Source organism: Peromyscus maniculatus, chromosome 1 (assembly GCF_049852395.1).
Source record: "Peromyscus maniculatus bairdii isolate BWxNUB_F1_BW_parent chromosome 1, HU_Pman_BW_mat_3.1, whole genome shotgun sequence".
In the NCBI taxonomy this organism is placed as follows: Eukaryota; Metazoa; Chordata; class Mammalia; order Rodentia; family Cricetidae; genus Peromyscus; species Peromyscus maniculatus.
Genome location: NC_134852.1, coordinates 951,907 through 968,047, shown reverse-complemented (window position 1 = coordinate 968,047; position 16,141 = coordinate 951,907). Strand labels below are relative to the sequence as shown.

General features: G+C 35.8%; 1 pseudogene; it reads right to left on the bottom strand.

The window, feature by feature from the left end:
- Positions 1-16,141, bottom strand: part of LOC121826140 (vomeronasal type-2 receptor 116-like) — a 478,502-nt pseudogene that overhangs the window by 282,129 nt on the left and 180,232 nt on the right.

The following is a 16,141-nucleotide window of genomic DNA, read 5'->3' as shown; positions in this document are numbered from 1 at the left end:
AGAGAAGGAACATGCTCAATTCACTTTATGAAGTTATAATCATAGTGATACTCAAACCAAATTAAGACATAACAATGATAGAGAATTACATACTAATTTACTTTGTAAACATTGATACAAAAATATTCATTAAAATAGATAAAATAAATCCAAACCAAATCCAAGAATACATCAAAACATTAACTATCATATTCAGTAGACTTTACCCCAAGGATGCTAGAATGTTTCAATATATGAAAATGTATATCAACAAATGTATTCCACAAAACTCAGAAAAATAAAAACAAAGCATCATTGCCTCAGTTACAAAAAGGAAAACTTGACAAACTTTCAGAACACCTTCATGATAAAAGTCCTGGAATAATTAGGGATGCATGGGACATATGTCTACCTAATGATGGTAGTTTATAGCAAGGCTATAACCCATATCAATTTAAATGGAAAGAAACTCAAATTAAACCTACTAAAATCAGAAAGAGGACAAAGTTGTCTACTCCTTACATACTTTTTCAATATAGCATTTGATGTCTTACCTAGAATTACTGGAAAACTGAATGAGCTAGAAATACTAAATGAAGAATTTGAAAATAAATATTTGCTGGTGATATGAATCAATACATAAATGACCCTAAAAATTCCACTGGGGATTTCCTATGTCTGATAAACACTTTCAGCAAAGGAAAAGGGGATATAATTAACTCACAACAATCAGTAGTTTTTGTACATACAAATACCAATTGGGCTGAGGAAAAAAAACAGGGAAACACTAACTATCACAATAGCTAAAGGCATAAAATTTCCTGGGGTAACCCTAACTAAGCAAGTGAAAGATTTCTATAATAAAAACTACATGAACAGCCTGGACATGAGCCAGACTAATGAAGGGCAAGGGTCGAGGGAAAGAGATCTTGGGGGAGTGGGAGATCCCAGCTGGATCAAGAACAGAGAGGGAGAACAAAGAATAGGAGATCATGGTAAATGAAGACCACATATGAATAGTAAGAAGAAAAGTGCTAGAGAGGCCCACAGAAATCCACAAAGATACCCCCACAACAGACTGCTGGCAATGGTTGAGAGACAACAGGAACTGACCTACTCTGGTGATAGGATGGCCAAACACCCTAATTATCATGCTAGAAACCCCATCCATTGACTGAGGGAACTGGATGCAGAGATGCATGGCTAGGCCCCAGGTGGAGCTCTGGGAGTCCAATTAGCGAGAAAGAGGAGGGTTTATATGACCAAGAATTGTTGAGACCAAGGTTGGATAAAGCACAGGGACAAATAGCCAAACGAATGGAAACACATGAACTATGAACCAATGGCTGAAGGGCCCCCAACTCTATCAGGCCCTCTGAATAGTTGAGACAGTTGATTGGTTTGATCTGTTTGGGAAGCATCCAGGCAGTGGTGCCGGGTCCTATGCTCAGTGCTTGAGTTGGTTTTTTAAAACCTGGGGCTTTATGCAGGGATGTTTGTCTCAGTCTGGGAGGAGGGGACTGGACCTGCCTGGACTGAGTCTAACAGGTTGTTCTCAATCCTCAGGGGAGGCTTTGTCCTGGAGGAGGTGGGAATGGTGGATGGGAGGGGGTTGGAGGGGGGAGAACAAGGGAATCCATGGCTGATATGTAGAACTTAATTATATAGTAAAATAAAATAAGATTAAATTTAAAAAAACTTCAAGTCATTGAAATAAATTGAAGAAAGTATCAAAAGGTCAAAATATCTCACATTTTCATGAATCATAAGGTTTAACATAGTAAACACTGACAGCTTAGAGAAGCAATCTACAAATATAACTCAATCCCCATCAAAATTTGGACACAATTATCTAAAAAGGAAAATTCTAAGTATCATTGAAAATATAGAAAATTCATGAAAGCTAAAACAGCTTTGAAAAATAAATAATGAAGTCAAATTATGCAATGTCTTTCTGTATGCTGTGAATATATGTTGCTCTGATTGGTTGATAAATAAAATGCTAATTGACCAGTAGCCAGGCAGGAAGTATAGGCAGGGTGAGGAAAAGAAGAGAATTCTGGGAAGAGGAAGGCTAAGTCAGGAGATATCAGCCTGTCATCCAGGGTGCAGCATGTAATGGCACAGAGGTAAAGCCATGGAAAATGTAGACACATATAGATAAACAGAAATGGTCTGAGTTTAAGTGTAAAAGGTAGTCAGTAGTAAGCCTGTTTTAGTTAATGTAAGTTTCTGAGTAATTATTTTATCAGTGGGCCACAGGACCACAGAAAGCCTGGCAGGACTGGAGAAATCTTCCATCTACATTTAGCATACCAACATGGAGCCTTCAAACATCCATAAGCCGTAAAACAGTTTAAAAAGGTCTTCTAAACCCACAATAATGGAATCAAAAATATCTTTCTACTTCATATGTCATGTGTGCTGAGATATAGAGACACCGAAGAACAGAGACTTCTTTGTGTATAGACTTGAGCTATAGTGTGGTGGGTTCACAGTGTGTGGGTTGAAACACAGTGTAGCAGAGTCACATTTGGGGTACACAGAAGCATCTCCAATCCAAGCAGTATGCTGCATGGTGATTTAGCATTTGCTAGTAAAAAAAAAAATAGAAGAGTTTTCTGGGCTACATGCTGCTGCATGGAGGCATGGATCCACTGCCTCCCAGAGTCAGCAGAGAACATGGTATCCAGGGCACATTTAAAAGTTGAGGTGGGTGGAGTCAGTAACCAAGGCTCATTCTTTTTGTACTAGCCATGCAGTACAAAATTTAAAATCTATCCTGGTTAGAGAAAGATTATAGATTCATAATAAGACAAACTCAGATGAAATAGAACTCTAAACTGTTTACAATGTGTGTAAAAATGTACATAGGCTTGGAACAGAAACGAAAATGAATATAGACAGTTATACTAAGAAATAGTTTTAAAAAATAAAGTTTTTAAAGAGACAGTAAAGGTAGTATAAAAATAAGCCATGTAAAGATGGATATTAAGGCCGGGCGTTGGTGGCGCACGCCTTTAATCCCAGCACTCGGGAGGCAGAGCCAGGTGGATCTCTGTGAGTTCGAGGCCAGCCTGGGCTACCAAGTGAGCTCCAGGAAAGGCGCAAAACTACACAGAGAAACCCTGTCTCGAAAAACCAAAAAAAAAAAAAAAAAAAAAAAAGATGGATATTAATTACACAGAGAATGTGGACTGTATTGTCTTTGGGATTTTTAACTGCAGAAAGACATTTGATTATAAATGCCATTCAGTTAAATCAATATGTATATTTCAAAGGCGTCTTTATTTCAAAATTTGTGTTTAAGGATATGTTGCTTTGGAAAAGAGGTTCTGCTTTAGTTTTCATAGAAGATGAGAACCTATGGATTGCTTCCAGCCTAATACAATTTGATCAAGGAAGACCCCTGAGAGGTCTCCAGATGTTCCAACATCCAGATCAGCTTCAAGGCAACTGGCTCAGAGATTATAGTGTCACAGACTATTCTAGTCAGTACTTGACTGTAATTCGCAATTTTCTCAGGATCGCCATAAGAATACAGTGCCTTCAAACAGCAGAAAGTCGCCTTGATAACTATGTCTACATTCCCCAAAAATGGATTATGGATATTTGTATTTTCTAGAAATTGGTTACATAATGTTATTGGTCATAGTCAATATATTTCTAAAAGTAAAAAGAGGGAATATGATATAGATTTGATAAGATGAAATGATAGATTATATAATCTACTTTTAGAGAGCAACTTGCTATAATTTGCTATAGATTTTAGTGTATTGATACAAATTTAAAGTTAATTTTGTTATACTCTATGTATATTTATACTCTTGTTTAAGGATAATTAAGCAATACAGATTAATAATTAGTCTTCTATGATAGTCAAATTTATAGTCATGTCAAGTTTTATAGGTAAACATGGATATAATTCAGTTAGGTGGGTAATCTTCAGACACTTCAAAGGCCTACAGAATATCACATTTAAAAGTCTTAAAAACTTAGACTTTCTGGACAATGAGACAAGTCTGCCCCTGGTAACACCCATTTATTTCATGGAGGAAGATGGGCATTGAAGACACTCCACTTGGCAAAAATAGCCACTTGGGCAAGAAACAGCTCTTGCCTGGACTGCTTGAGGAAATGTTGTTTAAACTGGACATACAGGATCCTTGGAAAGGTGACCACTAAACTTTGCAAAGCAAGATGGTCATTCAGGTTCCTGTTTCACAGAAGAAACTGCCAGAAATTCTACAGGGCACAGAGTGAAGTGACTGAGAGACTCTCAGCCTATGAGCTAAAGAAGGATGCCCCAATATTGCATAGAAGTTGCAGTGACTGTCCAGGGAGACAGCTGTCTGTCATTCTAGATTTTTAGAAGTTCCTTACAATGCTCTTCCTGTTTACTTAGGTAATATTATATCTTGCTGAGTTCTTTGATATAGTTGAAGACTAGATAGTTATAATTACAATTTTCCTTGTTTATGCTAAAAGTTAAGCTAGATATGAAACCTTAGACTCACAAATGTAGGATAAACAGTATATTTTCTTTAATTATGCCAATACAAATAAACTAGATATTATAACTGTAATTCATTTTTGGTAATTGTTTTGTTATAGGTAATTTTACTATATTAAAGCTAAAACCTTCCTTTTTGTGTAGACAGAGAAGGGGAAGTACTGTGGAATGTCATTATCTGTGCTGTGAATATGTGTTGCTCTAATTGGTTGATAAATAAAATACTGACTGGCCAGTAGCCAGGCAGGAATTATAGGTGTGATAAGGAAAAGAGGAAAATTCTGGGAAGAGAAAGGCAGGAGATGTCAGCCTGCCATCCAGGGAGCAGCATGTAATGGCACAGAAGTAAAGCCACAGAAAAGGTGGTGACTTATAGATAAACAGAAATGGGCTGAGTTTAAGTGTAAAAGCTAGTAAGTAGTTAGTCTGAACTAATAGCCGAGGAGTTTTAATTAATATAAGCCACTGTGTGTTTACATGGGTCTGAGCAGCTGCGGACCATGCAGGACACAGGAAAACTTCAGCTACAAAGTCAAGAATGTAAACAGGAATAAATGCAGCATCTTCAACAAATAGTGCTGATCAAGCTGAATGCCTGTATGTAGAATGCAGATAGACCCATCTTCAATAATTTTCACAAAGTCTAGTACAAATGGATTAAAACCTCTAAATAAATACAGATACACTAAATCTTATAGAGGAAAATGAGGGGTATAGCCTTGAACTCACTGGCACAAGAGATGACATTTTGCACAGAATGATGATATGACAGGTACTAAGATCAACAATTCATGAATTGGACCTTAGGAATCTTAAAAGCTTCTCTGAGGTAAAAGCACTGTTATTCTGACAAAAAAAAGTAGATTACAAAAAAGAAAATGTTTTAGCAACTCCACAACTGACAGAAGCTAATATCCAAAGTATAGAAATAATGTTAAAAAAATTCCCCATTAACCAATAGCCCATAGCTGCCAGAAATCAAGATAGACTACCTGTAGACTTCTCTTCATTCTTTCAGTTCTAACTCCCCAATTCTGGTCATAAGTTTTACAACAGATCTCCTGTGGCAGCATTCACAACCCAACTCTTCCCATTTCCTTTGAATCCTACAAATCCTTTTCTAACATTCTTTTCACCACACACTGCTGTCTCACAGCATCCATATACAGCAGGGTCGGCAAGGCTTCTCATTAACCTTTTTTCTCTCACAGTTTCCTTATATCCAATTGCCCAGACTCAGCCCAAGCTCAGCAACAGAACACTTCTGAGAGCCTTCTCCCTGGCCTTCTGCCCTTATTAACTAGGGACCCCAAAGATCTTTCATTTATAAGCTCCAAACCCGAACTTGTTACATTTTATCAGCCCCCAACAGCATGTGGCATCCCCAGATAACCCAAGGGCTGCTTCTCAAAGGGCAACAAGTGGGGAGATAGCACACCCACAACTCTCCTACTGCTCCTGACATCCAATCACCCAGGTCTGGTTCTTGGACCATTGTTTAAAAATTGTTTTTCTCTCTAGTTTCATCTTGGGCGCTCTACCCAAGAGATCATAGTCTTTTCTCCTCCAAATTTCTTTCCCCCAACTTATCCCAGTATTCTGGTCTCCAACACAAGCAGTCATTCCATGTAAACATAACAGAGAATGTCAGAAAAACAACTAGCACATTGCCATCTTTCTTTCAAAAAATCTAGTGTGGAAAGAGAAACCAAGGAACAAAACACTCACCTAAAAAGATAAAATCTAGAAATTGGCACCCATATCTATAAAGCTCCTAGACCAAGACACCCAGAAGCAAGCATAAAAACAATCTACAAAGGCAAGCGAGATAAATCTCCACTAGAGAGCCCAGTTATCCTACTACAATAGGTTCTAAATATTTCAAGATAGATGAAGCCCATGAAAAGTACCTTAAAATAAACTATATAAAGTTGGTACAGATCTATAAAGAGGAAATGAATAATCACCACAAAGAAACCCAGGAAAACACAAAGAGAAATTGGAGGAATTGAAGAAACCCCATAAACAAATCAAGAATATACAAATACAGAGGTGAAGGAAAATAATATAACTGTTAACAACATGAAAATGAAAAGAGAAATAATAAAGAAAACACACATTGAGACAATAGTGGAAATAAAAAACTTAGGAATTTGAATAGGAACTATAGATTCAAGATTTTACAAAATAAATGAAGAAATGGAAAATAGCATCTTAGGCATTTAAGATATGGTAGAAGAAATGAAAACACTGGTCAAAGAAAATATTATATCTGAAAAAATTACCAACTAAAACAGTGAGTAAATTTGGGACACTATAGAAAAACCAATATAAATGTAAAAAAAAAATCAACAGAGTAAAGGCCAAAAAAAAATTTCCAACAAAATCAGAAGAAAATTTTAACCTACAATAGGAGATGCCTCTAAAGTACAAGAAGCATAGAGAAAACTAATATTAGATCCAGAAGAGAAACTTTCCTAATATTATCTTATTATTATAAGATAACAATCAAAAGGCCAAACATACAAAACAAAGAAAGCATATTAAAAGCAAAAAGGGAAAATACCAAATAACATATACAGACAATACTGACTTGCAAAGGGAGACTCTAAAAGTTAGAAAGGCCAACACCGATGTGCTGTGGACTCTAAGAGACTAGAGAGGGTAGGTCAGGCTACTAAATCCAGCAAGGGATTCAATTGCTATAGATGGAGAACATAAGATATTCCACGATAATTCAAAATATAAATAATATGTATCTACAAATAGAGGCAGAAAGAAGTTTCTAGGATAAAACCACCAACCATAGTATGTAATTATGTCCATGAAAACACAAGGTATAAATAATCTCAAACAAGAAATAAAGTAAGAGAAACACACACACACACACACACACACACAGCACCAACAAAAATATCAGGAATCAACAACCATTGGCCATTGATATCTCTCACTATCAATGGTCTCAATTCACTAATAAAAAGACACACTGACAGAATGGATGGAAAAACAGAATTCATTCTTTTACTGCATATAAGAAACACACCACAACATCAAGGGTAGTCATTACCTCTGGATAAATTGTTGGATTAATTTATTTCAAGTAAATGCACCTAAGAAGCAAGGTTGTGTAGACATTTTAATATTTGACAAAAAAGACTTCAAATCAAAACTAGTCAAAAGTGTTAGGAAGGCCACTGCATACTCATCAAAGAAAAAATCCACAGAAAGGATATTTCAATTTTTTACATCTATGCCCCCAAGACAAGGTCGCCAAAGTTCATCAGAGGAACACCAATACTGCTTAAATCATATATTGAACACACACATTGATAGTGGGAGAATTAATTACCCATTCTCACCAATAGATAGGTCATCCAGACAAAAACTTAACTAATGTTGTAAATGAAATGGCCCTAACAGATATTTGTAGAACATTGCACCAAAACACAAAAGAATATACATTCTATGCACATCATGGTACTTTCTCAAAAATTAACTGCATTCTCAGAAACAAAGCAAGTCTCAACAGCTAGAGGAAAATTGAAATAACTTTCTGTGTCATATCAGACCATCATGAATTAAAGCAAGATATAAACAACAGCAACAGAATTCTCACAAATTCATGGAAACTGAATAACTCTCTAGTGAATGAAAAGTACATTGGGAAAAATAAAAAATATGACATCCTAGACTTCAGTCAAAATGAATATACTGCATACCCATAATTGTGGGACTCAAGAAAACAGTGGTACTAAGAGGAAAGTTCATAGCACTAATTGCCTACATAAAAATACTGGAGAGAATTCAAACTAACAACTTTACAACACACCTAAAGTCTCTTGCAAATAGAAAGTAATGTTATCCCAGAGGTGAAGAGAAAAAAATATATAATCATATTTATCTTTAAAATAAATAAAATAGCATCAACATGAAAAAAGTAAAAACATTAGATGACAAAACCCAACACAATTTAATCATAAAAGTCCTGAACATGATATGGATGTAAGGGACCTGCCAAAACATGATGAATGTAGTTTACAAGTACATGGCCAACAGTAAAATTTAGTAATGCTGACTTATTTAAAACCCGTATATTTTACTTCCCTTTTTAAAATTATATATGACAACATTAGTGTGAAATTACATTTAAATATTTTAGCTATAATGATGGAAAACCACAGTTAAGATGTTCCACTTTACAGTGAGAATGAATAGTTGAAATAAGACCAAGCCAGGCAGTGGTGGTGCACACCTTTAATCCCAGCACTCGGGAGGCAGAGTCAGGTGAATCTCTGTGAGTTCCAGGCCAGCCTTGTTCACAGAGTGAGTTCCAGGAAAGGCACAAAGCTACGCAGAGAAACCCTTTCTCAGAAAACAAAACAAAAAAAATTAATGAGCATGTTTTTTGTTTTTAGAATGAGTAGAAACTAAGGTCCTCATTGTGGTAAGTACATACATCTAATTCTGTCAGTAAATGCAGCAATATCTTGAGGTCCATCTACACCCTCTATGGAACTTTCTGAAAGTAGATAAATCTGCATAGCATATAGACACTTGTCTGCCCATGTTTATTTCAGCATTATTCAGAATACAGAAGATAAGGAATCAACCTTGATGCCCCTAAACATAAGATGAAATAAATAAAATACTTCCTATAAAATTTTGTTTTTATTTCATATAAACAAAGATTCATGATTGCTATTTCCAATTCATTTATAGAAATTTGAAAGTTTCATTTCATTAACTACCACAATTAAATATACACACAGTGATTTCTTTTTGCCATTTTGAGAGAGGGTTTCATTGTGTAACAGTCCTGTCTGTCCTGAAACTCACTCTGTAGAACAGGCTGGCCTTGAACTCACAGACATAAACTTGTCTCTGCCTCCAGAGGGCTGGCTTTAAGGAGGGTGCCACTACCATTTGGCCAAGTGATTTTTTTTAACTATACCATATACATTGATTTTAGAGAACTTTAAATAAATAGCTTGTATGCAAGTCAAACGATTAAACCAGTGATGAAGATTAACAAATATGATTACTGGGTACAGAATGCACTTAGGCATGTGCAAATTCAGATGAAAGTCTCACAGGATTTATATACACATAGTGGAGTTTTCCTCCAATCTGAAATAAGTAGAAGATGTCATTAGCAGGTATTGGGGATGGAGTAGGATGTCATGTTAACTAAAAGGACAAAATCTGGAAATTAAGATTTTTCACAGATTCTAGATTTCACAGTATGCCTCTCTTTTTGGGTGTGCATAAATACACATATACACATTTTTTCATATGAAGAAAGTAGGAAAGGTATTATGTGAGAAGGCCTAAAAGAATTAGGACTTACTTCACATGTGAAGTAAGTATGACGAAAACATTACACGTCTCATAAATTAAACAAGAACAAATATCATGAAGTAAAAATAAAGGTGTTCTAACTAAGAAATGGAATCAGTATTTTCCTGAGCAATATATATGGGTGACAGAGGGGCAAATACCAACAAATGAAATGCTATACATGTGTTAATTACCATAATAAAAGCATTTATGATGTATGTTAATTAAAAATCATTATTACACCCAAAACAAAATTGGAAACAATCCTGAATCTGGACCACTAGAATTGTGATTTGTACTCTCTAAGAAAGGTAAATTTGCTCTGTCTTCATAAGAAAGAATCTTCCTTTTACATTCTATATCCACATATTAGGCCCCCAGTATAGATCATCACAGGACCAGAGGTCATGTACATTTTAAATATTTCTCTTTAAATGTACACAAAAATTTATAAGAGGCTAGTAGTCCCATTTGCCTAATCTCAAGTACTAAAGAAGACATATCACCACACACAGCAAAGACTTGGCCCATGTATTCCTAGTTTCTCTGCAGTCCATGTGCACTGAAAGAGGCTCATCATTCCATGCTCATCAGAACACTCTCACCCGGGCAATATGTGTTCTAGAATACAAACTAAGTAGAAGACTAGGAAATGGTATAAGGAGGTCACATCCCAGTTTCTATTTGCTCATCAGATAGTAAAAATAATCTTTGCAGCCACGACTAGATTGTAAAGTAGGCAAAAACAATGTAGGAAATCAAAGATAAAGAAAAATAAATGGGTTATCGCAAAGTATTGATCTGTGAGACACAAGTCAGGAAGGAATATCATGTTTTAGAAATCAAATATTGAGCTTGTCTTTTCATTAATAATGTTTGATGGGGAGTAGGAGAAGTGATATGTCTTATATAGTATATTAAATGTGGTTTGGTGTTCTCTCTGGGTCTTGTTGAATATTTAAAAATCACATTTAATGTAAAAATGAACTGTGATTCTTTGATGAGCTGGATAGTTTTGGAACAGCAGAATTTAGGAAATTTCTCAATGTGGCCTGATCACTGGTTATCAAGAGAGTAGAAACACGGGATTTGGTAAATATTCTGTACCTGTCATTTTTGTAGCATAGGCCCCATTGTACAAGTTGTGTGGAACTCAATTGCCCCAAATATGAAGCTGCTTTACCCTGACAATAACTTTGTGATACAATGCCCAGTGTGTAACTATGAATTCTGACTTTTTAATCCTTCTGAACTAATAGTGCATGCCTTACTGTGGATCATCTATTAAATTCCCTGACAACCCATCTAAAGACATTACCATTAATGGTATGATGGGTTGATGAGGCAGTCATGGTCCCTAATTTTCTCAAGATTGCATCCTGCCAGGGGCATTAATTTCCACAAAGATGAGCCATGTCATGAAACTACCTTAACTCTCCTCATATATATTTATCAACCAAATATAATCCCATGGACTGCAGACATCAGATGCAGAGCCACAGAGAAGAAAGTGTCAGAGATTGTTCAAGGAGTGAGGAAACAGCAGAAAAAAACAAAAAGCATCATAAATGCACAGGTGTCTCCTCTCCATCCACAGAAATGAAAGCAGATGGAGATACATGGCTGCCCATTTGATGTGCTTATCTGCATGGCTGGTCACAAGTGACAGTGCTCAGGCATACAACTGGACAAATATGTTCACTTTGACTTTCCTCTTCTTGACTGTGAGCATTCCACTTCTTGTGTCCAGTTTCATTCATCCCAGATGCTCCTGGAGAAGAAATCAGAATGAAGACAAGGATGGAGACTTGGTAACAGGTTGTGTCTTCTCCTTTGCAGCAGTGCAGTGGCCAATGGAAAAAGGGAGTTTCAACAATGTTTTATTTCATGAGGGATAGAAGATGAGAATCAGAGAAAAGCTTTGAATCTTTTGCCTCAATTTCCTATCCTGCACATGAACAAACACCCAAAATTATTTTAGAGACTCATTGCTATTTTTCTAATTTTATTTTGTCCAGAGTGTTTTCTGTTTTTCCCTCAGTTACAACTCCAACTTACAAGGCTGGAAGCTGAGTTAAGAAAGGACTCTACCTTGTTCTATCACATACAGCCCTCCTCTTCAAAGTTTCTGTAGCACAGTAGCAGGTGATGCCTAATCAAATGGACCACAATTCTGTTTCAATTAGTATCATTCTAGCAGGATACATGTAAACAGCCCTAGAGTAGATTCAGCTGATGGTCCCTCCATTAATGTGTAGGTCCTAATGCATGTGATAGGACAACTAATATTTGTGGCACACTTAGCTGCAGAGAATTTTCACATAGATATACACTTACTATTTCAGACATTCTGAATGTGGTTCCATTATGTCTTCTGAAGCCTCATCGAGAATGGAAGTAGGAGACATGTTCATTATGAACATCATGTTTTCCTATCCCTCTGTGCTTCACTTACATACATGTACAAAGCCTGGTCTTTAATTTCAAAGTCCAGTTCTTTGCTCTTTATTTAGTAAATAAGGAAATAATAGAGTGTAAATGATTTATTTGCATTCTATGAAAAGTGAGGCTGTCTGTTGCCAGTATTTTATTGACTAATTTTGCATCAATGTTCATGAGGGAACTCGGTCTGTAGTTCTCTTTCTTTGTTGTATCCTTGTTTGGTTTAGGAATCAGGGTAATTGTAGACTCAGAGAAGGAGTTTGGTAATGTTTCTTCTGTTTCTATTATGTGAAACAATTTAGAGAGTATTGGTATTAACTCTTCTTTGAAGATCTGGTAGAATTCTGCACTGAAACTATCTGGTCCTGGGCTTTTTATGGTTGGGAGACTTTTAATGACTGTTTCTATTTCCTTAGGGATTATTGGACTATTTAAATAGTTTATCTGGTCTTGATTTAACTTAGGTATGTGGTACCTATCCAGAAAATTATCCATTTCTTTTAGGTTTTCCAGTTTTGTAGAGTAGAAGTTTTGAAATATGACCTGCTAATTCTCTGGATTTCCTCAATGTCTGTTGTTATTTCCCTCTTTTCATTTCTGATTTTGTTGATTTGAATTCTCTCTCTCTGTCTTTTGGTTAGTTTGGATAAGGGCTTGTCTATCTTGTTGATTTTCTCAAAGAACCAGCTCTTTGTTTCATTAATTTTTTGTATTGTTCTCTTAGTTTCTATTTTATTAATTTCACTTCTCACTTTTGTAATTTCCTGGCATCTATTCTTCCTGGGACAACGAAGCTGAGAAGGAAATCAGAGATACATCACCCTTTACAATAGCAACAAATGACATAAAATACCTTGGAGTAACTCTAACCAAGCAAGTGAAGGACCTATATGACAAGAAATTTAAGTCTCTGAAAAAATAAATTGAAGAAGATGTCAGAAAATGGAAAGATCTCCCATGCTCATGGATAGGCAGAACTAACATAGTAATAATGGCAATTGTACCAAAAGCAATCTACAGATTCAATGCAATCCCCATGAAAATACCAACATAATTCTTCACAGACCTGGAAAGAATAATACTCAACTTCATATGGAAAAACAAAAAACCCAGGATAGCCAAAAGAATCCTGTACAATAAAACAACATCTGGAGGCATCACAACCCCTGACTTCAAGCTCTACTATAGTGCTACAGTAATAAAAACAGATTGGTATTGGCATAAGAACCGACATGTGGACCATTGGAATTCAATTGGAGACCCTGACATTAACCCACACACCTATGAACATATAAGCCAAACATGTACAATGGAAAAAAAAAAGCATCTTCAACAAATGGTGCTGGCATCACTGGATATCAACTTGTAGAAGGCTGCAAATAGATCCATATCTGTCACCATGCACAAAACTTAAGTCCAAGTGGATTAAGGACCTCAACATAAATCCAACTACTCTGAACCTACTAGAAGCGAAAGTAGGAAGGAGTCTTGATCGCATTGCCATAGGAGATCACTTCCTAAATATAACACCAGTAGCACAGACACTGAGAGAAACAATCAATCAATGGGACCACTTGAAACTGAGAAGCTTTTGTAGAGCAAAGGATATGGTCAACAAGGCAAAGGACAGCCTACAGAATGGGAAAAGATCTTCATCAACCCCACATCTGACAGAGGACTGATATCCAGAATATATAAGGAACTCAAGAAATTAGACATCAAAACAACCAACAGTCCAGTTGAGAAATGGGCTTTAGAACTAAACAGAGAATTCTCAACAGAGGAAACTCAAATGTCTGAAAAACATTTAAGGAATTGTTCAACATCCCTAATCATCAGGGAAATGCAAATCAAAACAACTCTGAAATACCACCTTATACCTGTCAGAATGGCTAAGATCAAAAACACTGAAGACACTTTATGCTGGAGAGGATATGGAACTAGGGGAACTCTCCTCCACTGCTGGTGGGAATGCAAGCTTGTACAACCACTTTGGAAATCAATATGGCACTTTCTTAGAAAATTGGGAATCTATCTCCCTCAAGATCCAGCTATACCACTCTTGGTCATATACCCAAGTAATGCTCAATCATACCACAAGAGCACTTTCACAGTTATGTTTGTAATAGTCAGAACCTGAAAACAACCTAGATGCCATTCAACTGAAGAATGGGCCACTCTAATGGCTGAGGTCTTGAGTTTCTGAATGTTTCATGTGCAGGAATTAGTGTTTGACCTTCACAAGTTTTGGTCACAAATTCCTATTGTGTGATACCAAAATTTTTAATGATATTTTTCTGGGTTGTAATAAAGAAACATTAAAATAATTTTTATTTTAAAAATGTACAGGTAAATCTTATTTATATACATAACGAAAACACAGTGGGACAATTGCTAAGTGGAAATGAGACTATTTTTAAGTCTGATTGAATCATTCAGAATGAAAGAATATGTTTGATATGTAATGGTCAGATGATAGAAAATGACTATAAAGAAACATAAGTTATTATTCCAATAAACATAAACACAAGTTGATATTGTTCACTCCCAACTGTATATTACTCATTTTTATTACAAAACATACCCTCATAAACAATCTTTCATACATTTTACACTTTATAGTCTTCCATTTTATAATGATTTATTACTGGCATATCCAAATTTCAGTAGGATGTGAATTTTATTTTAGTGTAAGAGGAAAGATAGTCATGAGATGTTTTCTAGAAAAAATATGTTGATCAGATATAATAAGTGTGAATATTGACTTGCCTGTGAAAACATAAAATAGATGAACAATACTGGGGAGGTACTAAATGCCCTTAATCTTTGCACTCAGGATCTGGAGCAGGTATATCCTTATACATTTCAGGTCAGTGTGCTATAGAGTAAGGTATCGTTCAAAAGCATATAATTCATTCCCCACTATGGCCTATGTAAGCATTAGTCCTGTCCATACATACAGTTGAATGCTGACATATAACTTTACCAAACACATCTCTGGTATTTAAATTTATTTAAAAAATTCTCTAAATAAAGATTTTACACCTGCATTAGATAAACCATAAAAACAAAAGAACAAGACAAAATGGATATGAGGGTATATGTTAACTAGATTGCCCACTGATTATAAAAAATTATAAGCAAAAGACCCAAGTGTACAAACTATTGTGTGCTCATAAAACATTTTTTGACTGCATTGGCCAAGTCAGTTAAAATCATAAGAACATGCCATAGTCTCATTGGTTCACATGTCACATGTATTTTCATTATTGCTTGATAATTCCAAAATGAAAACATGATCAGGATTGCTGCTTGGGTAAAGCCTGTGTCTTTGTCTTTATCTGCTAAGTAAGCACTCCCAAAGCAGAAATTGACACTACTGTCTGTGGAAGATGCCAATGGCTCATGTCATTTATGGGAGATGCACTCTCATGACATCTAAAAGCTATTTTAAGCTTCCAGGTTCTTATGTCATTCCAACGTCACAGCACAGGACATTTGTTTCAGTATTTGCGGGTAGTTGTGAATACCATCCAGTTCATTATACTCCTTCTATTGACTACAAAGGATTATCTGTATATCTCTGTCCATAATAAATACCATACCCTTTTCCAGAACACCAACTGAAAACAAACACTTTCCATTGGCCTTGGCTTTTTCCCTGGATGAAGTCAATAGGAACCCTGATCTTTTGCCAAATATGTCATTAGTATTTGAATTCTCTGAAGGTGCTTGTAAGACTGTGTCAAAATTATACAGTCTCATGCCTTTATTTGGAAAAAATCAAGATTTTTACCTTAATTATAATTGTAATGAAGGCACTACGTGTATAGTGATGCTGACAGGACCAATCTGGGAAATATCTGC